The following is a 25,162-nucleotide window of genomic DNA, read 5'->3' as shown; positions in this document are numbered from 1 at the left end:
CTAGAAGGGCTTCACACATTTGAATGGGAGTAATGGACATCTGTAAATCTCGACATGTCCACTGTGCACTCACTAACCAGCTCCAAGGCTAACGTGCGCAGATGTCCTGTGCACTTGCAGAAATGTCAATACCCTTCAGCATTCCTTCAGACTTGCTTCACACGCGAAAACTACCAGAGTACCACGTGTGCAACCAGCCCTGTCCATGCTGGGCATGGCAGTGACTAACACAGGTGGTGCAAAGGGCATACCCGGCATGCTGTGGAGAAGAACCACAGAAACTCAGCTCTCGAGCCTAAAGCACACTTAGCTAATATTTTCAGCTCACTTGGCTAATATTTTCAGCTCACTACATGTGCTTAAATAAGAAATACAGATTAGGAAACAATACTTTCCTAGCTGGGAAATAAACACTCATGTACTTTGTTCACCAAACTTTACCTTACACCATGTATTTTGAGAATTAATAAAACCTGCATAAAAGGTACACTATTATTGATATTCTGATAGAAACATTCCACAACCACCTTCTGCTTCTATTTTAGAAGTAATGAAAATTAAAAATAAAAATTTAGTCTCACTCTGATAAATGTAGATTATCATCAGAAGCTGACTAAACTTTTGATCAATGAATGTTTTAAACTATAACAAGATATTTTCATTACTATCAGCTGTATAATCTGGCTTGAAGTCTTATGTTTGCCTGGGCAATTGGTTGGCTATCTAGTTATTTGCACAGTGAAATGCGCATTTTTCAAAAACAATTAGGTTTAGAGGGTAAACCAAGACAAACAGTATGTATTAGATAATATCTAACAAGGCCTAAGAGCACTTGGCTTCAGTTAGACGTGCCTGATTTGTTACTCTTGTCTTCTAAAAAACACTTGACAGCTGCAGCATCGAGTAACGGATTCTAATAAACTCTAGTGAGTCACACCTAATGGAAGCAACAATATCTTCTGAAACCAGAATTAATATAAAAATAGTACTTATAGATAAATACTACATATATATTTTAAAAGTTTAGGAATAAACTAACATGCAAGACACTAAAGAAGACAGTACTTTTTCTGATTAAATACAGTTCAGGACAGCATTTGTGCTATCTGATGATCTTACTTCAATTACATGTTAATACAAATTGAAACAGGAGTGGGAAGGGGACAAAGTATTCAAAAATTAACATGCAGTATTCCTAATACTTACTAGTGCAGTGCTCCTAGTACTACATTCAACAATTGTCCAATTGTCCATCACTAACAAAGTCTTACTTGTGCTGAACTGTGCTATATTTTGAACTGATACTCAAATGCACGCAAAAAATAAAGTAAACAGAGCAACTTAAATTTAAAAAAAATAAAAGGCAATTACAACACAACCAAAAAAACCTGCTGCCTCTTCTCTCCTGTAGCCAGTTGTTACCTAATGACAGCTTTTGTTCCAGAACTTCAAAGTCAAGCAGGAGCTTTTCTGGGACAGCATGCCCTAATTAAATTCATTTGCGGTGGCCCATTTATAAAGAATGAAATTAAACTTTTTGTAGTTGAATGACAGTTTCCAAATTCATTTATTAATGCAAGAATAATTGTCCATAGGCAGTAACTGGAATTTCTGTACAACTGTGTTAACAAACACTAAAATATAACTTCTACTTCCCAATTTCACCTATATATGAGGCCTGCAAAATCACGTTGCTCCGGAGTGACAACAGAGAAAAATGCCCCTATTTTAAAGGAGGACTTATAGGACAAGATCCTTCCTTGAAAAGTTACCCTAGCTGAATTCCAGCCACAGTCAGGAGTGAGCATATACTTTAGCAAAGTATTCTTGCAGAATATCGTAATCTGGAAAAACTTAAACTTACTTTTTTTCTCTTTGTGACCTTCAAAGAAACCATAGTATGGTTTACTGGCTGACAGCAATAGAGGAGGGTTTAGTGAAATACCTCTTCGGTTGCATTTAGCATGGACAAGGTTATGCAATAAAAAAAATCCCAAATTTAAAAAAACAACCCTAAGTCCCATCTGGAAAGAGTTAAAATATTGAAAGCAGGTTACAGTGTCATTTCTGAAGGAACAGCAGTGTTCTTGATGATGATGAGCATTTAACAGTTGTGAGTCTGCAAAAATGGGCTCAATACCCTGGTCACAACCTGGGAATTCAATATTTATGAGAAGCCATTTTGCTGAGTATTTAACTACTACAAAATGAGTTCATTTGCTTTTATTTTTGTTCAATCAAAAATATTTCAGTTACAAAATTCTTTCAGCTTTGGCAATCATGGGAAACCTTAAGACTCAAAAATATTAACTATGAAAATTCCTGTAAGATTTCATATCAACCCAGATTCTTACACTTTTGATTAAAGCAACAAGAGGGGAGAAATTGAACATATTAAGGGATTTCATAACAAAATCCAAACTTAATTAAAATTGAAAGGCTTTCAGTCACTAAAAAGGTATAATTTTGTGTTGTTAATTACTTAGGAGACAGCTTGAGACTCAAGGCAAGCAGAATTTGTGTCTAAGGACAGACTATTATAGCCTTAAAAGTGGTACCAATAAGATGTTATATTTCAGGAAGAAACACACACAGCGTAAATAGTTTATGGTGTATGAATGATTTATGGTGCATGAAACTTGGTGCTGGATGTTAATGAAAATGACTGTGAAAGCAAGACTGAAAATAAAACCTTTGAATGACAAGGATATATCATAACATACTCTTGCATTCTGTCAGTCAAACACAAATAACACCCACAACTGTTTGTGACTTCTGATATATCTTTAAAATTACTCCTTTCATGATCAAATTATAATACTTGTCTTAAAACTCTCTGTGGTAGCAAAGACCCCAAATCAAGCCCACGTTTCCTGGTAATCATTTGTTACAACAGACTGCTCATAGATTCTTACGCACCTTCGTTTTCAGGTTCCTTCCTGATAAACCGATAGAATTTATTCTTGTAACTTGCAGGACTATATTGAAGACAACTCAACATAAAACCGAATGTCAGCAGGTCTCCCCGAGACTTTCAAAGTGTTTATCAAACACCGTTTATGGGCTTTTATCTGTTTTGCTGCCATTCGCTAAGGGAAGAAGCCTCACATGTTCTGACAGTCAATCAAGCAAACACACTTTTGAAAGCTCTGCCTCAACACTAGCTTGTCAATTATACCTAGGAGAGAAAGAGCTTTTGTTTTCAAAGTACAAAGCCCACAGACCCCCAAATGGTTCCACCAGGGATCCAGAGTCATCTGAAAGATGAGGAAACCTCAAAGCAGACTTGTGGTTTAGTCAGGCTGGACGCTAGGTGCCCAGTAAAGCCGCTCTGTCATTCCCCCTCCTCAACTGGACAGGGGAGAAAAAATACAATTAAAGGCTCATGGGTCGAGATAACAACAGGGAGAGACCACTCACCAGTTACCATCATGGGTAAAACAGACTCAACTTGAGAAAATTAGTTTATCACCAAACTAGAGGATAACGAGAAACCAAAGCTTAAAAACACCTTCTCACCATCCCTCCCTTATTCCCGGGCTCAACTTCACTCATGTTTCTCTTCCTCCTCTCCCTGAGCAGTGCAGGATGAGGAGCTGAGAATTGAGGCTAGACAGTTAAGATGCAAATAGCTCCTTTACCAACACAAGTATTAAGCACTAAGAGGAGTATGAGCAGAGTATAATTTACAACAGAGGAGTGACAAAACTTAGCCAAAAACCAGAGGACAAGCAACTGTCATCCAGAAGGGGACAGTATCTTCTGACAAGTTCAGAGACAAAAGAAAGTATTACACATTGGCTTCCTCTTAAATTAAAACCTATGTTATGGACCAATATGACCACACCAAACGGTTTTACTTACAGCGATAAATGTCTTCACACCACCCCTGCTATCTCACAGGTAGCGACGTCTCATCTCCAACTGATGTGATGCCTAAATATTTAAATATTTAGCAACTTCTTACATTAAAGTTTTGAAAGATGTTATTACTTGCCTCAAACACAAGATTTCATAAGATTTACTCTTGATGAGATATGTTGTTTTTCACCAAGTGATTGGATTTATTTCATAGCTGTTTTTTCTTACTATGATTTGGCTGAGGAAAGAAAAATCCTAAAAAATCTGCTTTTTCTAAAATTAGACTGGGCTTGCACTAATTGTATCAATGTTCAATTGTAGTATCCAACTTCAATTTTCCCAATAAAAAGATACTGCCATCCTATCTGAGTGAGAAAGACAGAGATTAGGAATAAGTAATATAGTAATGAAACATCATCAGTAAAACAAGTTCCTTACAAGTTCATAATAAAGCACTTCAAATCATGGAGCGTGCATTTTAATTAAAAAGTAAAAATTTTGTAATGCTTATTTATAAGCATTAAAGTGAGAACTGAAAGAAGTAAAATAATGCTAAGTATTCTCAATAAACTTCAATATTCCGATGTGTATCAATAATATAATGAAAATATCCACCCGATTTTTACTAGAACACAGACACTACAATGGATCGCTCCTTTTTACATGAAAGGTATGTTTTAAAGAAATTCACCTCTTAACTGAGATGAGCTAATCTATTCTCTAAATGAAACATTCGTATTGCTGTGACATTTCTTAGCAACCAAAATCACTTCTGTAATCGTGTTGATTTCGGGCCCATGAGCTGTCTGCTTTAATCAACTCAAAGGGAATTTGCAGGGCAGATCCTGTAACACTTCAATGTTATGCTCTTTCAATATTCCACTTTCTACCAGAACCCAATTTACTAACACAGTTAGATTTGAGAAAAAGATAAATTAAATCATAGATCAATTTACACTTAAAAAAACAAACAAACAAAATCTATTAGTATCAAGCTTCATTAGGCACAAAAAACCCCAAAACAAAACAGGAATTATTACAGCTATGGTTGAAACGATCCTGGCTAGTCTGGCCGTGAAGGTGGCATTCGGAAATTCACACACACTGTTGATGCTCCTGCATTTATACAGAAAGGAATGCCTAAGTTACCAAGCAATGAGTGCAGAGTTAAAAACTTTGTATTTTTTGGTGTTCTTTTCGAGACAAAAAGCAGAAGTGTTCAAAAGCTATTTCTCCTCGATATTAAGGAAGCAGAGTGATGTATCAACGTTTTACAGTGATAATGATGCTCTATTTATTAAAAAAATAGGTTATTAAATAGCATCTATTTGAAGTAACATTTTAAGTTTTCAGAAGCAGAAAGCAGGCATCCCATAGTACTATAAAATGCCAGCATAGCTCCCTGAGCCTTGAATGTTACCTTAACAAAGGAAAGTTCCAAAAGATTACAGAGTAACACAATGCAAAAAAAAGAACGCTAATGGTTATTTAAAAGAAACAGAGAAACAGGACAACCCACAGATTTATACTTACTGTGACACTGATTCAGCAAACATCATAGAAAGGTCAACTGTACATGCAATTATATAAAAAAAGACAATATCCTTAATGCCAGTAATTATGTTAAGACTGTTTATTTTAATGAGCCATGAGATTTTTTAAATGAAAAAAAGCATTAACAAATATATCTGTTTTTCTTGGAAGTCAGTCAAGCATAACACATACTAAAAATAGATTAAGAATCAATTAAATGATAAATCAAAAGAACCTCAAACACAGAAATACTAAACATTACTGCTGGACTGTTTTTTTGGTGGTGACGGTTTTCTTTATTTTTAAGATGGAGCAACAGACCCTTTTGGTCTTGGCTTTTTGCTATTCTCAACCTTCCACAATCCAGAAGTAAACATAAAGCAATTATTACTTATAATTTATAATAATTGCAACGATGAAGTGTCTTCATTGTAAACAGTGATAGGGATTGATCAGGTGGCAGCTTAACCTGCTCTGCCTAAGCTGCGTGGCATCAATTATATTGTGGGTTTGAAAAGGAAAAAGAAAATCCCAGTCCTTACAGATCCACTGTCTCTTAGTCTTCTTCCCATAAAATACCAATAACTTGTAGTTTACATTAATATTTTGGTGTGAACACCTGTTCAAACAAAATAGATTTATTAAATGTGCAATGGGTGTTTAAATATTAGAGGAAAATTCCTCAAAAAGAGACAGGTTCATACCTAGGTGTGAACAAATACACAGTCTCTTTCCTATGAATACGAAGTAGTGTTCTTCCCCCAGATAAACAAAGAGCCCATTCAAGAACAGATAACTTCAGAGATTCTAGGAGAAAACCAAGGACTGCTCAGCTGCGGTCAGCACTTGGCATATTTTGAAAGCACAAAGAAAAAAGGTGCCTCCAGAGAGTCCAAGTATGCAAACTTCATCTCATGCCAAATCTAGTCCAAATCATTAGACGCAGTGCATCTAGATCTCACAAACATCCTTTTTTGATTATTCCTACATTTGCGTAACCACCACCAAGTAATAAGACTGATCTTATCATTCAAGACGACTTCAAGAGCTCAGCAGCAGTCTGTATCTCTATCGGGGTCAGTGAGACCATCCTGCTATACTAAATCCATCCACTCCCCGGTGTCCCACTTTGTGGGAAAGGGTCTCTGAATGCTAAGAGTTCTTTTGCTCCTTACTCCCCATGGGAAGTCATAATTTCATGCAACATCAAAACTACCTACAGCAGATCCAAAAGTATCAGAGACTTGAGATTTCAGCATTTAAAGTATTGACCAGAGCAGCCTAGCTCCCAAAATATCTTGTCTTCTTATCAGCACACATAGTATAAAGAATAATGGAGTGAAAGTTTAGCAGAGAGATAAACTGTTTTCAAACTATTTTAGTTTCACTTGCTCTTTTTCTTAGCAGCACAGCGTGACAGTGTGGAACTAATGCTCTGTGACAGGTTTCGCCTGGTGGAAATTCCTCCCAGGAAGAGAGACCTCGTGGCCTATTTCTCCTTATGGCAAATTTTAAGCAAATTAAACTGATAACCATATCTTGAAAAACAACCCTGAGGACAGCATTGCTGATAGGACCCCCAGAGGGACACGGTCCGTGCTACTAGACCAAAATGACAAGTCCCTGGCGGTGCGGTACTGCAGAGGGACGTGCTGCGGACTGCAGGCACTGAGGGACGAGGCGAGGGGGAGCGGGCCACGGCCCTGGGGCGTACGGGATGCCAATTAAATGGCAGCGAGATCTCTGCCAGCCGGAGGGGGTGCAGGCAGCCCCGAAGGGCCCCAGCCCCTCACCTCAGGCAGCTGCAGGGAGGACAGCACGGCCAGGCCACGCGCCACTGCTTTTCACCTTTGGGTGCGCAATGAGCCGATTTATCTCATGGGATTCCTCAAGTGCCTGTGAATGACAGCTGGTGTGAAAGCTGTCAGAGATGTGTCTGCACTGCTCAGGTGACCCCAGACTTTAACAGACCTGCAGCTCTGATCACTGCTCGGCCGCTCGAAGACGCAGTGAAGGTCCCTGTCCCAGGTTTGCCCTGCAGCAACAGGGGAATGACGCTGGAGCAGATCAGGGCTTTCTGACGCGTGGCTCATGGGTAGTGTGCTGTTCCCAGAAATGTCCACTAGTGCCACAAGCAACTGGGGAGGGGAGGAGCTAAAATCAACAGGTGATGATCAAGAGCAACCAAGAAAGTGACGCATTTTTCACAGCAAGGGGCTGAAGAGAGACCAGTGGCACAATGCTGGCCTCTGGGGGATGCTGGGCAAGGACCAATTTGGCAAACTTGCCACAGAATTCTTAACTTTAAGTCAGCTATCTGTACGAGAACAAAATGCTACAACAGCATTAAAGTTTAACGGTTTTTAATGCTATTTTGTATTAAAGCCAGAGGGAAACCTGTAGCAAGAACAATCTACTAATGGAAAGTAGTTCAGATCTCATCCAGAGTTTAACAAATGCTCAGCACTTTCTGTGCTTTTGGTTGGCTTAAAGTGAAGGCAGATGTTAATCTCATCCACAAAGAACCACAAGAGGCCTTAAGCATATGTCACATTATATCTTCAAGTAATATGTTCATTTTTCTAAGTCTAAAAGAAGCAGAAGTACACAGAAAATCAAGTCTGTTCCAGTGGATAAAGTATACAAAGCAGGCAAACAACCACATCTTTTGCAGAAAAATACCCATCCATAAAATAACTATTCCTTTTTTCTTTCTTATCTTTGAAATTAAAATGCTAGATGCTTCCTCCTCTTACAGTTCCAGTTCAATGTAATTTAATAAATACTAAATTATTAATCATGGCTTTAGTATTTAATTATCTCTTACATGATAAACACTCAAAGATTCTTTCATTTCTTCGTCTTAACACCAACAACCAAAAAGTATTCTCACATAAATCAGATTTCAGGACCAGCAAAGCAACAAAGCTCACACGAATTTCTCTACTTTTCCCAGCAATTCTGCGTTCACATAAGGAGCTATGGAGAAAATGGCATCCATTAGGTAGACAGGTAATATTTCTGGCTTAGTCCTGGCTCCTTCCACAGCCAGCGGTAAGAAATGGCACTAGCCTCAGCCCCCTCAGGCTTTTGACTTTTTTTGTCTAGAACAGAATTTTTTTCATCCTGTGCTGCCCAGACAAGAGCCAATTGACAGACAGCAAACCAAGAAGCACAAGTCTTCATAGCCGACAGGTGAGATTAAATCAAGTAAAGATAAACCTACATGTATTCCTACTATTGTTAAAACTCTTCAGGCTAAGTCTTGCCGTCACTGTTTGAACTGGAACTCAGATAAAAGCACTCAGGTTCAATAAATGGGACCATTTCAGGAAATATGCAAACATTTGATTCTTCTCCTAACAAGAAGCAACTTTTCTCCGTACGAAGACAAAGCACAATTACTTAATGAGCCTGAGCAATGCTTTCCAGCTTGTCTTTTTTAAAATGAAATGCAGATGTACCCTAGTTCAACATTAATTATAATCAATATCACACAGGAGGTCACAGCAAATAAATACCGGGTATCTTAAAAAAAAAAAAAACACCCACGCCCACAAAACCAAAGAACCCACGACAAAAACCACAAAACAAAAATGCCAAGAGAAACCCACCCAGACCCTACTTCTCATCTGCAACAAGCTTCCTGCTGGAAGCACTGCAGCGCAGGGCTGACCGGCTGACATTGGCTCAATCTCACATACGTCTCTTCAGATCCAAATACATTATAAAAGAAAAGCGACATCCAGATTTCAAACATACTTTTAAAACTCTTCAAGCCTACTTAATAAGGAGGTCATTGTTCTCATTCGATTTTATTTATTCGGTTAATACAGCCTCTCAGCTGGAAAAAAATTGCTTCAATCCTTTCCGGTTTGTTCGGAGAGTCCGATATTCCTTAATACTGTTGTTCAGATGCAGCTAAACTCTTTACTGAAGTTTACTCAGCAAACAAGAGGCTCTTTGTTGCACTCAGCTGTGAGGAAAACAACAAGAATGTCCTTACCCACCACAGACCAAGAGCCATATTTTAAATACGCTTATAAAATCATCACGTGGAAGGACATTCAAACACACAGCTACCAAGGAGTAACCATATGGAACACCACACACCCTCTCAATATCCGAAGGCTCTGTGTATGACATAAAGCAGTATTAGCACTGTATATAGACAATAAGCCAGCCCTATGAAACAAAACACATAAAATCATAACACTTCATAGCAGATGAAGAATTTTGACAGGGGTCTGCTCTTCACCTCCACTGCAAGCCCACAGACAGCTCTGTTGCCAGCAAGTCCCTGCTGCTTTGGTATGTTTAGTAGGTATGGTGGTGTTGGGAAGATGGTTGGACTTGATGATCTTGGAGGTCTTTTCCAACCTATGATTCTAGGTTCCACTAAGCCATGTCCTGAAGTGCCACATATACGCGTTTTTTGAACACCTCCAGGGATGGTGACTCCACCACTTCCATGGGCAGCCTAGTCCAATGCCTGACCACTCTTTCAGTAACGAAATTTTTCCTAATATCTAATCTAAACCTCTGCTGATGCAACTTGAGGCCATTGCCTCCTGTCCTATCGCTAGTTACCTGGGAGAAGAGACCAACATCTGCCTCACTACAATCTCCTTTCAGGTAGTTGTATAGATACTTTTATATGTAAACTTTTACTCCTAAGTGAAGAAAAGGTAACTGTTCAAAAAGTGATAGCAAAAGGAAAACACCTGCTAGTAATTCAAAATAGTCGAAGTTGCAGAAGGAACTCACAACTACAACTGTGGAAAGTTGAACTACAGGTGAAATTCACTGCCTATAAATGTAAAGTAATATGTTAAAAAAAAACACACACACACAGCCTCAATCACATATAAAGAGAGATAGGCTCTATACCAGCTTACAAGGATGACATTTTAGAGACATCAAGGACTGAAAATGCCACCTTGATGTCTAGCAGCAGATAAAAATCTATTAGTTTTGGCAATGGGACAGAGTGGGAGGAAGCTTAATTGGAAAGATTTAGATAGCAAACCAAGAATCATCATAATGTGACTTTATAAAAACATACAGCTCCCTGAAGTAAAGCATAAATCATTAAACGTGATGATCATGCAGAGATCTAGACTTGGAACACACCAAACTGCTGACCAGTAGACGCCGACAGCCTCTTCCAGGCAAAAGAACCCTTTGTGCTGCCTCTGTTTGTTACAGTCTGTACTGTGTTTGCATGGCAAGGTGAGACAGAGCAGCTTTGGTGGGCACCTGGTGTCCAGCCAGGCTAAAACATGACACACTCTTTCTCAAGAATCAATTAATTGTGTTAATAGTGTTGAAAATTTTCAGCTTTACTGTGATCTGGTAGAGATACTCTTATAATTTCCTTTTCATTCCCAAACATTTCTAAGTGCAAAAAGTATTTAGATTTTACATTTCAGTAACTTGAGTATAGTATGTATTTTTAAATTAACATCTTTATATAAATTTATTTCTAATAATCTAACCAATGAACAGCAGTAAATAGCAAACTTTAAAATCTCCTTTATATCGGCAAAAAATTAATTTCTTTTTTTTTTTCAAGGTATCAACAATTGAAGGAGTTTTCTCTGTAATGTATCAAGAGCTAGGGAAAAAAAGTGTGTCCAGTAAACAGTTTAGAAGTTATTGAAATAGTTATTGAATTGGTCAAAGTTAAAAAAATGGTCTCCCCATGTTACTACTGGTGCTATATTCTAACGTATACAGTACATGGAATTCAGCAATGCAATTAATTGCACTTGTACACAAGTTGAGTACTTGGCTAAGCCTAAGATGACACTACTCAGTGTTTTGTTTCCCTTGACTCAGAATTGCATTTCTGGTGAATAAGAAATTGCAAATAGAAAAATAAAACCGTAACAGGTCATACAGGTTTCTAGAGCAGATATGGGGAATATTTGTCTAGAGTTAAGCCTAGATCACACCACAAGAAAATGCAAGAGGTCTATACACACCAAAGAAACCCTGAAGTCTCAAAATGTCATCACATGAATCCTTGCAGAAGCATCAGCACTATCCAAAGTCCACAGCTGAGGTCCTTTCAAAGTATGTGATGAACTACTTTATTTTCTAAATGGCTTTAAGTAGGAAAGTTTTCTAATTGTAATGAAGAGATCAAACAAAAAAACTTACCTTAAATCATTATCCAAATGTAGCACTTATTAGGAACTGGTCACACTGTACATGTTTGTGTACCTTTAGCAGCAGCCTAATCCCTTCTACTATTTGCATCCTTCAGCATTCAAGCTTGTGTCCACGCCCAGTCTTAAATATTGAAAGCATTCAAGCTTATATACTTCGTTAGGAGAACTAATGGCAGCAGGCAAGTAGAAGAATGTGTTTAACTTGTTGAAGACTCTCAGCTTACTCTCTTATTGTAGTCTTGTCACACATTATTTTCGATTGGAGAACTGTTCTTCAGAAATATTACCCAGGTAACTAATGACTATTAACTTAAAAACAGTTATTTAAATTATTTACTAACAGATATATTTTTGAATTACTCATTTATTCTGGAAGCCTATAAAACTTTATAACAAGACTAGTTAAATAAATGTTTTAGCTATGAGGCAGAATTTGTTCCAACCAGCATCCTTTAGCTGATGAAGCCTGAAATCAGAACCTCAGTTCTTCTTGGTACTGTAACCCTCTTTTAGAGTATGTGAAGGAATTTTCTACTCATTAGCACACTTTTCCATTTATATTTCTGAGAGAAAAAGTCTCTTTGTTCTTGAGAAACAAGCAAACAAAAATGACAAAAGTTAATTTTTAAAATGCTTCATAGAGCGCTTTTACGCAAAGCCATTCTTCCCACGCAACATGCACTGAATGGCAATCAGCTGCCAGCCTTAAGTTGTGGTTCTGTCCATATAATGACATTACATTAGGGAACTGCTTATAGGGCTAACCACAAGATTATACAGAACAAGCTTTAAACAAAAAAAAAAAAAAAAAAATCACTGGAGTTAAGAAACAAAAGTTTTCTAATTACTTCAGTTGAATAACTTGATTTCACTTTTACATGATTACAGTAAGTGTTGTTAGTCTTCATTGTCTGTACTTTTTATTTAGCAAGAAATAGAACAAAAAGTAATAGAAAAGGGCCTTTGTTTTACCAGTGGCACTTTTATGACAAGTTATGCCTCAAGCATACACAAAGAGTCACGGCACTCAGATGGGAGGCATTTAATTCCACTGCTTCTCATGAGCAAGCCTTCTCCTCTGATGCAACGAATTCACAGCATAAAGCTGACTGTAGTAGAACTGTGTAAAATACTTGTTATTTTCCCCAAATACGGTTGCTTCTAATGATTTTGCAAGATGAGTAAGCAGCTAGGTTACCAAAACTCTTTTCTTTCCAAAACCGGAAGAAAAACGTGACAATGCCAAGTGTTCCTAAAAACTTTGATGAAGAAGGTGAAACTGTGTCCGAAAACCGCTAAACTTTTGTAGTGCAAAACCACCAAACTGCATTTGTCATAAACCCAAAATCACAGGTACTTGCAAGAGGTTTGCTTAGAAAGCACTGTGATGTAGTAGATTAGAAGTGGTCTAAAGAGCACGTAAAAGTGGTCCAGGAGGACCCCACTTAATGGAAGTCTTTCTGTTGTCTTTGGTACTAGTGGATCAGACCACGCCATCACTTTCTGTGTTCTGGATAATTTCTACACCCATTTTCCTCATTTTTAAAGTGGACCTTGCACACCCTCACAGGAAACTTGTTAAGCCTGACTAGATCAACATGAAAAATATCTAATTACAACAAAATATTCATGTCAGTCAGTGCCAAAAATCTCAAGCATCAGTCTCCTTTTTAATCACTAGAGGTTCTCACATATAGGAAAAGCAGAGGACAGGCCATCCTTTTGTGCAGAGAGTTTAGCAAAGTATGAGCTGTTGGGACTCACTCGAGAATCATGAAAGGGCTCGAGAAGTTCAGAGAACAACCCAGATCAGCAAAACAAAAAAAAGCAGTAACTAAAGGCAAATAGCTCTTCTCCTTTCACAAATTTTTTCTGTATTCTGGCAGCCACCTTTCCACTTTGGAAAAGCAGAGTTATGATAGCAGTTATAAAAGCAACACACCAAGCCACACTGCTAACAGGCACTCCTGATGTGCTTTTACTAAAAATGTAAAATTAACATTTTTTTTCTAAGTAAAAATAGACAAATTTCTGTAAAATTTTCAGACTCCATGTCAGACAATGTTAGTATTCTACGATGTACACTTAATAGTGTAAGAGGCAGACGATCTGGACTGTGATCTGTTTTCTGTGCAAGAAACTGTAGTGCGTTAACGTAGTTGGAGGCAAAGTTCAAGCAAAACACTATCGGAGACTTCCGATATCAATCACAGCAGCAGCACTGTGCAACAAAGCATTAGTGCTACAGTAATCTTCAGTTTTTGAAAGCAAAATAGTGTATTACTTCCAAAGTACTCAATTCCATTACTGAAAAGCAATGAAGCACTGAAATTTATAAGGAACTGATTTTTGGACATACAACATAATTTTTTTAGGTACGTGCCTGACTAAACACATCTTGAGCCTCCTCTGCTTTTACACAGATATAAACTAACTTCAATTAGTGCATAAGACTCTCTGACGAAGAAATAAAACAGTCCCTCAGACGCACATTTAATATAGAAACTGTTTGAAAGGGATTAAATCAGTGGCCAAACATCAACATTCCTATGCACAGAAAAAGTTTTCAAAGCTTGGTTTTCCTCCAGCCCAGTTTCTGAAGTCCCAGTTCAAAAATATAGGTCAAGTTTCATACCATCTCCAACCCTTCTCAAAGTCAGCTTGCACAGTGCAAGCCTGACCCATTTTGACTAGGCCCTTCAAAAATAAATACATGAATCAGGTGGCTGCATCACTTCTCATAATATATTTCTACATTAAAGCTCTCGCATATGAAAGATATCAGCATTTGAATTCCATACTCTGAAGAACAGATTGCTATGAACTCACACATAACTGGAGGCTGGTAAGTTAGTTCAAGGTAGATGAGTGCTCCCTGTGTTTTATTTAATAATTCCTACAGTAAGCAAGCGTTAACATAAAGGATGAGCACAACAGAAATATCACGACCTTTTCTGACCATGATGAATGAGTTCCATTGAAGAAAACACATCAAAAATCAAAAAATATAATGTTACTCTTATTATTATTATACTGCTTCCTCCTTTTGGAAAGCTAAAGAATGATAACCCTTTAACTCAGTTCTACTATCTCCTTTTGTGAGCTTCTGAAACAGAGGAACAGGAAGCCTTAGGATATGGTTGTGGACAAACTTCTTCTAATTAGTAAAACTGACCTAAATACTGTCCTACGTGGGAATGACAACTGGAAAATAATCATCTTGCAAATTTCATCCAAAACACTTGAGTAGGAAGAAAAATATTTCTACAATGAGAGTCACATGTTCATTACTAAAACATTTTATTCTGAAAAGCAGTTATCGGATTTTTATTTATTTTTAGCTAAGCCTGCCTTAAATCCAAAGCAACCGTATTACATTCAGTGCAGCAAAAAGGTGCATATATTAGTCCTCTTTCTAAAAACTCCTGCTAATACATTTCAAGTGTTATTTCAGGTACAAATAAGATGAATTTCTTAATATACACACTGCAGATTTTCTCTGAGGATAACCATTATGAGAAATTTAAGAGAAGCCCACTGATAAGAAGAGCTGCTCTGGTAAAAGGACTTTCATAGCCTGAGAACTACTATCTATAATCTTGGCACTTTGATCTCTCAGAATACGAACTAACGCTATATCTGGGATGTAGCTCATTATTAATAGTTAAATATCTTTAAATGGAGCAGCTTTGAAGATCACTTCCAATATCAATAGCTTTCATTTTCAAGGACAATGCTACAGGGCCCCTGAATCTGATATGCATGTGCATGTATATATAAACTTCCATTTGCATTCAAACACATCATTAAGATTATAAATATGTATTCATTCATAAATATAAATGCATAATCTATCAGCTTAAATATAGTTTTTGAGACTTTAATATATAAGACTAGATGACAGGCTAAAGTATGACCGCAGACATCAATGGAATTATACCAATTAACTGTGAACATCATCCAGTGCTCTCTGTAGAAAAAGTTATATCAGAAGATAAAACAAAGTAACCTCCATTTATTTTAGTAGGTTCTGACAACATGAGGGGAAAGCAAGATACCTTTAACAAAGGAATCTTGGATAAAATACTGCTTGCACTATTTCACTTTCTACAGAATAGACATTTCAGTCAAGTCAGATTTTCAGAAAGACTTACTTCTGTTGAAAACTCTCAGCCAAGATCTTGACATTTTCCACCAGGTTATTTTTAAATGAGACACCCAGGCCAGAGACTTCATATCAGGCAAAAACAAACAAACAAAAAAACAATCTATTCAGAAAAAAAAATGTTCTGTTCAAACATTTCTTATTCAGCAAGTAACACTAGTTCACCTTCAGCAGAATTGATTATGCTTGCTATGCAATATTTGAAGGGTACATTGTATTGTAATTTACCTCCTCCACTTCTCTACACATGTACTTTTCCAACCGCTCAGACTGAATTTGATAAGAACATCCAAGGAAGAGAGTCAAGACGGGAAACAAGTTACCTTTAAAAAAAATTATTTCTCAACATTTTTCTCTAGACCAGCTCATTAATTCAAACAGGGAGGACAAAATTCCTCTCCCGATGAAGTAAAAGGAAACTTTAATACCAACCCCAAGAAGGTTGGATACCTTCCCTCAAAGTAAGGAAAGATGTAAGTGGTTTAACTTATTACTTATTTAAACAACTAACCTTTCATCAGGTTGTCTTTTTTTTTTCCTTACATACTACAACTAAGTAAAATTTTATTTTTCCATAATTACTGTGAAAACCTTCCACAATGTAACATTTGCAGTATCTTCTGTATTGCATCTTATTTCCAAGTGTAATGACCCTCAAAATCCAAGATTGATTTTGGCTTTGCTTTGATCAATAGTAATCTCCAAGATATATTAGACTTTACATTGACCTAAACAAAAAAGTCATTATATGTATATTAGTCAATCTCCAAAACATTTATTAAATTAATTTTAGAGACCAGAAAAGGTCTATTGTTACAACCATTTCTATCTGGCATTTCTATTCATCATCCTTAGGAAGATTTACATGCAACCAATAATTCACATAATCACACAGTCACTGTAGTGGATTTCTCAAAATGCCTTGACTTGTCCTCTGTTATTTTAAGCTTAATTTTTTGTATGTATCTAATTGGAGGAACACTACCATATTATACAGTTACTGGACTATTATAATCCATCCTTACATATGTTGAAGTTAAGGGGAGAATGTATCTCCTCTTCAGTGACAGAACCAAACCCTTAAAGACTGGGAGAAGTCTAAAATGCTACATTTAGACTTTAAGTACCCCTCAAAATAAAGAGAAAGAAACTTTTTCAATTGAAGGACTTTCACCAGCACATTTTTAAAAAAAGAATCACAGCACCCAGAAGTGTAGTTATATAAAGCTCATTTTTAAAAAATATAGATTCCTGATTAGCTTTTTTATGATATTGGCTAATTTCAAATTAGGATTAAGTTTATAAACCCTATACCTACAATAAAGTAGGTTATAATATCATGGCTACATCATTACTGACTGATCTGGGGTAGGCTCCTCGTCACTTTCAGGCAGTTTCTTCAAACAAACAAAAATAAGTTCTAAGCTTTGCGAAAACACAAAGAAAAGAGAGAGATTGGTAAATGCATGACAGAATTCACAGATTTTTAAAATTAAAGATAGTCAGTTCATAACACACTTGTTTAAACAAAATGTAGTTTTGCCTCCCTATGACATTATAGATTTCAATAGAACTATTTGCATTTCAGATAGATAACAAAATTTACTCTTTGCATAGTAAAGACCCTGTATTGTATATTATTTGAGACAATAGTCATGTGTTTATTCTCTCCGTCAGGCAATTTACCCTAAATTAAATAATTTTACAACCTATCTGAAATTTTGTTACGCAATAGTGATATTAAACATTCCATGAAAGTTCTACCCAGATCCTTAACATAATAAAAAAAAAAATAATACTCATTTTTTGTAAATTACCCACAGACACTTAAATACAATACTAATAGACCTTATATAAGTGACACATCAACAGCATTTGCTTAAAAATCCAACTTTATACTTTCTATTGTCTTAGGTCTGGAGATGCAAATACTAGAAGACACAGAAGTAGGGAGAATAAACTGGTTAGCAATCAAACAGGAGGAGAAGCTGCTTAAAAAAAATAAAAAGACAAGCAAAAAAATGGATAGTACATTGAGGACACAAAAAGGCAGACTGAAGGCAAATAATTTCATAAACTTCGTGAGATATTTCAAAAAAAAAAAATCCAACTTTGCAAACAATGGCTTAAACACGTCTCTCAGGTCTTTTCATGCTGGCCAGAGTGAAGATGTCCAAGCTTCAAACTCTGATGCCTCTTGCATTTCCACTTCCATATCACTAGAGCCACTGTGAATCTTCTAATGCACCAGGGGAGAGAGAGGGGGTATCCTGCTCCGTTTGGAATCTATGACGTTCAAAATTACCCATTTAAGGTACCTTTCTACTAAATAAAATTGTATTAGAAGTAATCTAAGTTGCTACTCAAATGGACAAAGTAGTAGTCCCAAAGTACAGGGGGTACCACTCTGTTGCTCAGCAAATACTTAGGTATTTCCCAAATTTTATCATCCTGAATTTAATTAGAAAGAGCGCACCCCCTACGATGGCTGCTAATGGATTAATCCAAAAGACATGTCCAAGGAACAACTGCGAGCTAAACAGAAGCTTGAGCCATTATCTGAAATGCGAGTCGTTCCGCTGAAGATGCTGGCATGCCGCACAGAAGTCAAATGACATTTTCTTGTGTACTACACAAAAAGAGAGGGAAAAAGAACAAGATTCCCCAGACTAAAGCTCTTCTAAGCTGGTCTTTCGTTTTCTTTTAATCGGGTGAAACAAGAATGTCTAAAAACGTCTACCTTGTCCATTTTTTCCATATTTCTTTTACGAAAGGGCCATGACTGGAAACCATTTTGAATATTCTGTGTTTCAGGGGGAATTTCTAAGAGTGTGCCAGGCCATACAGAGGGGAGCCTGTCCTGAGCACAGACTGAGGAACGAGGGAGCGGGAGAGATTAATCCCCCACTTCAGGCAGCCTCGAGGGCTGCTGAAGGAAAGGCAAAAGAAACAAGAATAGAGAGAGAGGCTGCACACAATGCAGCTTTAGCCTGCTAAGGCTTAGACAAGCAGCTTAAACCTGACGTAGAAGAGGAGAAGTCACTTGAGAGGGGTTAAACATTGGCAAGCACCAGAAAAGAGCGAAGGGTTTCTGAAGCTGCGTTTTGAACAGACTCAAGGGGAACTGGATTGGCACGGTGCATGACATGGCATTTAAAGCTTTGACAGAGATAAATGCAAACCATTTCCCTGGGCCCATACCACTGCTAAGCACATAATCTCTTCTGGAAAATAGACAAACTCCATCTCAAAACTTCTGCGGTATTTGCCCACCCCTCTCTGCTGTCGCTGGGTGTTTCAGAACCCATGTGGTGTAACAGGGGGAAGTTCTCCAAATTTCTACAAGAAAATTTTATCAAGGGCAGTAGATACTCAGTTGTTCTCATGCCAGCAATATCCTTTATGACAGGGTTCTGCTTCGCATCTGTTGATTCCCTCCTGAGTTTGCAGATGGACTCCATATCCTACATAGCAGCTTTCATTTCACTTGCTCAAACCAGCCAGGATCTCCCTTATCTCTCTATGAGAAGGCAGGTTCACTACGCATTCAGACCATCCTGTCAGCTCTTCTCATCACCTGGTCCAATTTCAGTTCTTTCTTCTTGAAGACGAGTGATCAGAACACTTAATCCCATAATAAGTTACTGTGAGATTACAATAATATTTTTTATTAGCTCTTTCAGAACCTTCTCTACTCAGGCATCATGAGGTTAGATTTTGCTTTTTCAACTGCTATATTACGTTGGTAGTCCCAGTGAATATTTCCTTTATGTCCCCCCCTAAGTTTCTACCACAGAATAAATCTTACATATGTTATATACTCATCTATGTAAATAAGGGCTAATTAATTACAACATCCTTTCACGGCCTCAACTTCATCAACTTATGATATCAACACTTTTGCCAAATCTACAACAGAGGAGAAAAGGGCAACTGTGGAGAGACTTGGTTTTCATTCATAAATTTCAAGCAAGCTGCTATACATCCACACACTACCAGTAAACGATCTGAAAGTTGAAGTGGATTCTCAAATTTTACAACAGTAATTTTCAGCCTGTATTATGCAAATTACTTCCAAGGGGTCTACACAATTAAGAAAAGCAGGCCTATTGACAGCAAGATTCAAAAGGAAAATTGATTCCACTGGAAAACTCTTAGTGGTCTGCAAATGGAAATAAATTTGAGAACCGCTTCTTGCATTATCCAGGTATCTTCCTTGCATGTGGGAGTTTGAGGACAGGACACAGTTCTGACAGGCACTCTATGCTTATAAGACGTAAAATTAACAGCTCAAATAAAAAACCGATTTAATTTAGCTCAGGAATAGTTCTGCTTCTGGAAGAAAGAGTAACTTTTACATCAGAACAATCCAGAATAGCAGACTGAAGCCTGTGATGTATGTGCACATCAGTGTTCTAGCCCGCCTTTTCCTGCACCTCCTTAACCACACATTTAATCCTGGTTTCAAACCCTGTCAGGTAAAATCACAAGCACATGAGAAAATAAACAAAAAGGAACAAAGTTTTTTCATATTATTAAAGAAACAAATCCCAGGATAACCCTTGTATTCTCTACACTTTGTCTTTTCACTCTAATGAAATAGACCTGGAGAAGATAGACCATGCTATGGATAAGAATTCAATACAATTTTGCAGCTGCTAAGACAAAATCTAAAATGCTTTCTCTTCCTGATTACATTCTATACATTTTGGATACATTGATTAACTATTAAGTGTAATAAAGCAGTGACTTGCACCTTCAGAATTCAGAGCAGTCAGGGAGAGGTAAGTGACAAGGCATTTCAACCCATGTTGACCAAGTAGTTACCAAAGGAACTACTGAGAATGGAAAGCGCAGGATTTGGCTAATTCAGCTGAATTCATAAGTTCAATAAGATTTTTAGTATGAAGTACAGACTAATGATTACAATTATCCCTGTCTCCTCCAACCACATTAATGTTTCAATAGGATCCAGACAAACGCTTTGCTGTTCTCACATGGATATGAAGGAGGGCCTAACGGAGGCAAAACTAGCTCCCTTCCCCCTCTCTTACGGCCCGCTGGGACAAACACACTACGTACAACTGCTGTAATATATGGTGTGCTGACATGATATATAACCTACAGAATCACTATGTCAGAATATTATCACTTGGACAGCTTCTCACTGCTCCCTCTTGTCATAAAACGCACGATGTGGGAAGATAAATACACATCCAAGTGCCTAACCACAGCTGGAATTTCTGGTACGTTGTACTGCCCAGTAAAATGAGTTACAAAACACCAGGAATAAAGTGATAGCTGCTAAAGATGCCTTAAATTCCTTCGTTTACAAAGGCAAGTCATTGACAATACTAAGCTCTATCCGTTCCAAGGGCAAGAAATCTGGACAAAGTAGAGCAAGTGCCACCTCACCAGAAAGTCTGCATCACTCCCGAGCAGTGCCAGAGAACCAATGCAACTTCTGACAACTTCAGGTAACTAACAAACAAACATCACTACAGTCCTGCTGAATCTCAAGTCAGAACAGGTCTAACAAAATTAACAGGCACATAAATCTTAATTTAAAAAAAAAAAAGTCTTAAATTATTATCTAATATTGTACCAATGACCTTAATAGAAGCCAAGTCATTCCAAAATAAAGCCAGAACAGTAAGACATCATGGACAACCTGTACCTAAAAAAAACACCTGCTCCCAAAGTACAGCATGCTGTTCTCAAGCGACTTTGTAATGTTCGTCCCCCACCGTCTTCCAGGTGCCCTCCAAGAGACTTCTCGGGGCGGGGGGGGGGGAAGCTTTCGCCGTAAGATCTTTGGAAAAGAGGACTAAAATCAGGAAAGGACAGGACAGATCCTGTGAACTGTACAGAAGTGGCAAATAACTTTAGTATGTTATCCTAAAAACATTAAAACTAAAGGACGATCTGACCAGTTTGTCAAAAGTTGATGTTTTCAGTGAAGTACCAGAGTGTCTTAAAACAACTTTCCCCAGTGTAGCTCCATCAAACTTCGTGCCGAGTTACAAACTGCCAAACGCAGCCTCGCCAGAATTTTCACTCAAGCATCCCAACCTCAGCGTGACACATGACGTAGCGCACACTACGCACAGAACTGCATCCATAACCCAAACTATTTTTTTTCAGGTTCCGTAATGCCACAGATTTACGTTTCACTCGAGTCATTAAAAGCAGACACCAACACGCTGAATTTATCTTTATGCCAACAGCATTTACCCTAAGAATGATTTTTTTTTTTCCTTCAGATTTTGCCTCCCTCTTTCCCTCGGGTTGTTTCGGAGCGCTCCCGCAGAGCTCTCCGGGGCTGGGACACCGGCCCGTCCCCGTCCCTCCGCGCCGCTCCCGCCGCACCAGCCCCGGCCGCCCCCCACCGAACGAAGTCGCCCGGCAGTTTCGCCCCCGACGGGCGGGCTGGGCGGCCGAGAGCCGGGCAAGCCCTCTCCCGACGGCTGCTCCGCGCCCAGACCGAGCTTCGCTTTTTATAGACGCAGCTTCGCGTCGTTCCCTTTTCGGTGTCCACCCCCCCCCCCCCCCCCGTCCCGCCGCCACTCCGCCTGTTAAACTCTGCGTAGCAGCTACCGACGCCCCCAGCGCCTTTCCCAGCCGGGCGCCCCGCCGCCCTCGCAACTCCCCGGCGGCCGCCGGTCGCGCCGGCTCCCCACAACGAGCCAGCCCCCGTCCCGAGCCCGGGGACCCGCGCTTCCGCCCGGCGCGGTGGGGCAGACCCCACTCGCACCGAGCCGAGCGGCGGGCGAAGCGCCGGGCGAAGGTGAGAGCCCGGCTCCGAGGCCGCCCGCCCGCCGCGCGCCTTCCCCGCACCGCTCCGCGGCGGCTCCGCGCACCCCGCCGCGGCCCAGCGGGGCAAGACCAGGGCACTGCCACCCCCCTCCCCGCACTCACCGCTCCGCTCAGCGCACCGGGACGCGGCGGCGGCGGCGGCGTCACCTCCCTCCCGCGGCCAGGCCGGGCGGGGCGGGGCGGAGGCTCCGCGCGCCCCCGGTGCCCCGCACCGCCCACGCGCCCTTCCGCGGGCGTTCACCCGCGAGCCCCCCCCCCCCGGCATCACGCGGCCGCCCCTCCCCGGGAGCCGGCGGCTCCATCCGCAATGCAGCTGCGGCTGCCCCGTCCTCCTCCTCCTCATCCTCGTCCTCGTCCTCGTCTTCCTCCCGAGCTCACCCAGCGGGCGCGCGGCGCGGGGGCACCGCGCCTGGGCGCACGGCCACAGCGGCCCCGGGGGGGTGAAACGGGGAGAGGTGCGGGAGGGCAAAGAAAGGAAAAGAAAAAGAAAGGAAAAAAGGGAAAAAGGGAAATTAAAAAGGGACAAAAATGGTGTTATTTCCAAAAGGACTCCTGCGGGCAGGAAAAAAACAAAAGAAAGGAAAGGAAGAAAAAGGGAAAAAAAAGAAAAAGAAAAGGAAAAAATGGGGAAAAAAAAGAAAAAAAGGAAAAAAGGGGGAAAAGGAAGGGAAAAAAAAAAGGGACGAAAATGGTGTTATTTCCAAAAGGACTCCTATGGGCAGAAAAAAAAAATAAAAAGGAAAGGAAGAAAAAGGAAAAAAAAAAAAGAAAAAGAAAAGGAAAAAATAGAAAAAAAAAGAAAAAAAGGAAAAAAAAGGAAGAAAAAAAAAAGGACGATAGTGGTGTTATTTCCAAAAGCACTCTTGCGGGCTGCGAAAGGTTCTCCCCCCAAAGCTATTACTGCGGCGGGCCCCTGGGACGGTGCGAGATTAATTGGTCTGTGTTAGGAAGAAAATGATAGATGCCATTAATCAGGGAGTTGTGAGTCACCCAGGTTTGTAGATGGAATTCAGAGATTAGCTGGGACAGATGGCCGGCAAACACAGCGCGCTCCAGGTCTGGCGTAAATCACTCAAGTTCTGGAGCTATTAAATAGTCAATGACAGAATCTCATACGTTTCCTTAAAGAGAAGTGTTTCTTAGGAAGACGAATATTCACTTCATCTTACGAAAGAGTGTTTTCAGTCGCTGCTGCATTTCCCTTTCTAACTAATGAAAGCGTTGGGGTTTCCTTCCTCCTACATTTCCTTTTCTAACTAATGCAAGCCTTGCGGTTTCCTTCCTCTTACATTGCCCTTTCCAACTAATGAAAGCGTTGAGGTTTCCTTCCTGGGTGTCAGAAACTTCAAACCTGAAAAAGAAACCCGACTTTCCACACAGAGATCTTTCGGAGGCGGATAAGAAGCAAAGCCAGGCAAAGTACGCGAGTACCCAGATCATCGCTTTAATGCCCTTTCTGAAATAAACGGCCAAAGCTGGAAGTTAATAGGCTTGTCCTGATATCTCCAGATTTATCTTTACTTGCAGTAACTATCACAGAAAATAATTTTGTTTTAAAGTTTTATTTGTTTTCATGCACTTTGAGGAAAGCAGTGAATCAGTGCCACTTTTGTTCACTGCTTCTAAAAGAACAGTAGACATTCTGTGGAATCTAAATATTCCAAGTGGAGAGAAGACCTTTGTTCATTAGTCTCCCCTCATTTTTTTTTTACATAGCAAAAATGAGTTATGGTGTGATCAACTTCAATCAATCTTTCACGGTATCACATTGATTGATGTGTCAAATGCTTGTCTAAATATAAGCTTAGCACCAATATCTATGACAGAGTAATTGTGAGCTTGATTGTTTGTCCTGCAATAATGTGATCAATCTACAGTGACATTCAGAATTTTGCAGAAACCTGCGCTATAAATTCAACAATAACATCTATTATATCACAGAAAGGAACCACAGTCCAAACCACGGAGTTTACAGTTGTTATTAAAAAAAAATTCAAATGTTAACCTCATGATACATAAACTGAATGTTTATCATGCTAACCAGTTTAATTTTCATTATTAAAAATTTCTTGTAGGAAAATGAATGTTACTTATTATTAGATTTAAGAAAAGCCACTTACAAAAGATCAAAAGGGCTTTTTTTTGTTAACTTATTCTCAGATTTCGGATTTACTGAGCACTGTACCCTGACTCATCTTTAAATTGCTTCAGTCTCTGATGCAGAAATAGTCTCTCGCACACAAGTACCATCTTTCCTAGCTTTGGTGCAAAATGTAGGGGAAAATTAGGTTTAGATTATTTTTTAAATCAAAAGGGCAAAGCTAACACATGAAGTGGAAAATCAGGTCATTGTTGGTGACTTAGAAATATCACTACATGCAACCAGAATAATTTGGGTTGGGGAGGACTTTTAGAGATGATCCAGTTCAACCCCCTGCTCGAGGCAGGGCAGCTTCAAAGCTTGATCAGCTTCCTCACCACCTCGCCCAGCCAAGTTTCAAAACTCCCCAAGAATGGAGATTCCAACTTTTCTGCAATAACTGTTCAATTTTGGCGACTGCTTATTGTGGCGAGCGCTTTCTTTTTTTCCTGATCAGCATTTCCCTTGCTG

At 39.2% G+C, this 25,162-nt stretch overlaps 1 protein-coding gene across 1 annotated transcript in view; it reads right to left on the bottom strand.

The window, feature by feature from the left end:
* The window catches only part of THSD7A (thrombospondin type 1 domain containing 7A), a 314,907-nt gene extending 292,179 nt beyond the window's left edge, over positions 1–22,728 (bottom strand). Inside the window, exon 1 of the mRNA XM_075419258.1 lies at positions 22,654–22,728. The gene's annotated coding sequence lies outside the window, so the exon portion shown is untranslated. The remainder of the gene's footprint in view (positions 1–22,653) is intronic.
* Positions 22,729–25,162: the final 2,434 nt, after the last annotated feature.

The sequence above is a fragment of the Opisthocomus hoazin genome, chromosome 4 (assembly GCF_030867145.1).
Source record: "Opisthocomus hoazin isolate bOpiHoa1 chromosome 4, bOpiHoa1.hap1, whole genome shotgun sequence".
Taxonomy (NCBI): Eukaryota; Metazoa; Chordata; class Aves; order Opisthocomiformes; family Opisthocomidae; genus Opisthocomus; species Opisthocomus hoazin.
Note: the sequence above shows the minus strand (reverse complement) of the source record. Positions and strands in the feature narration are given on the sequence as shown.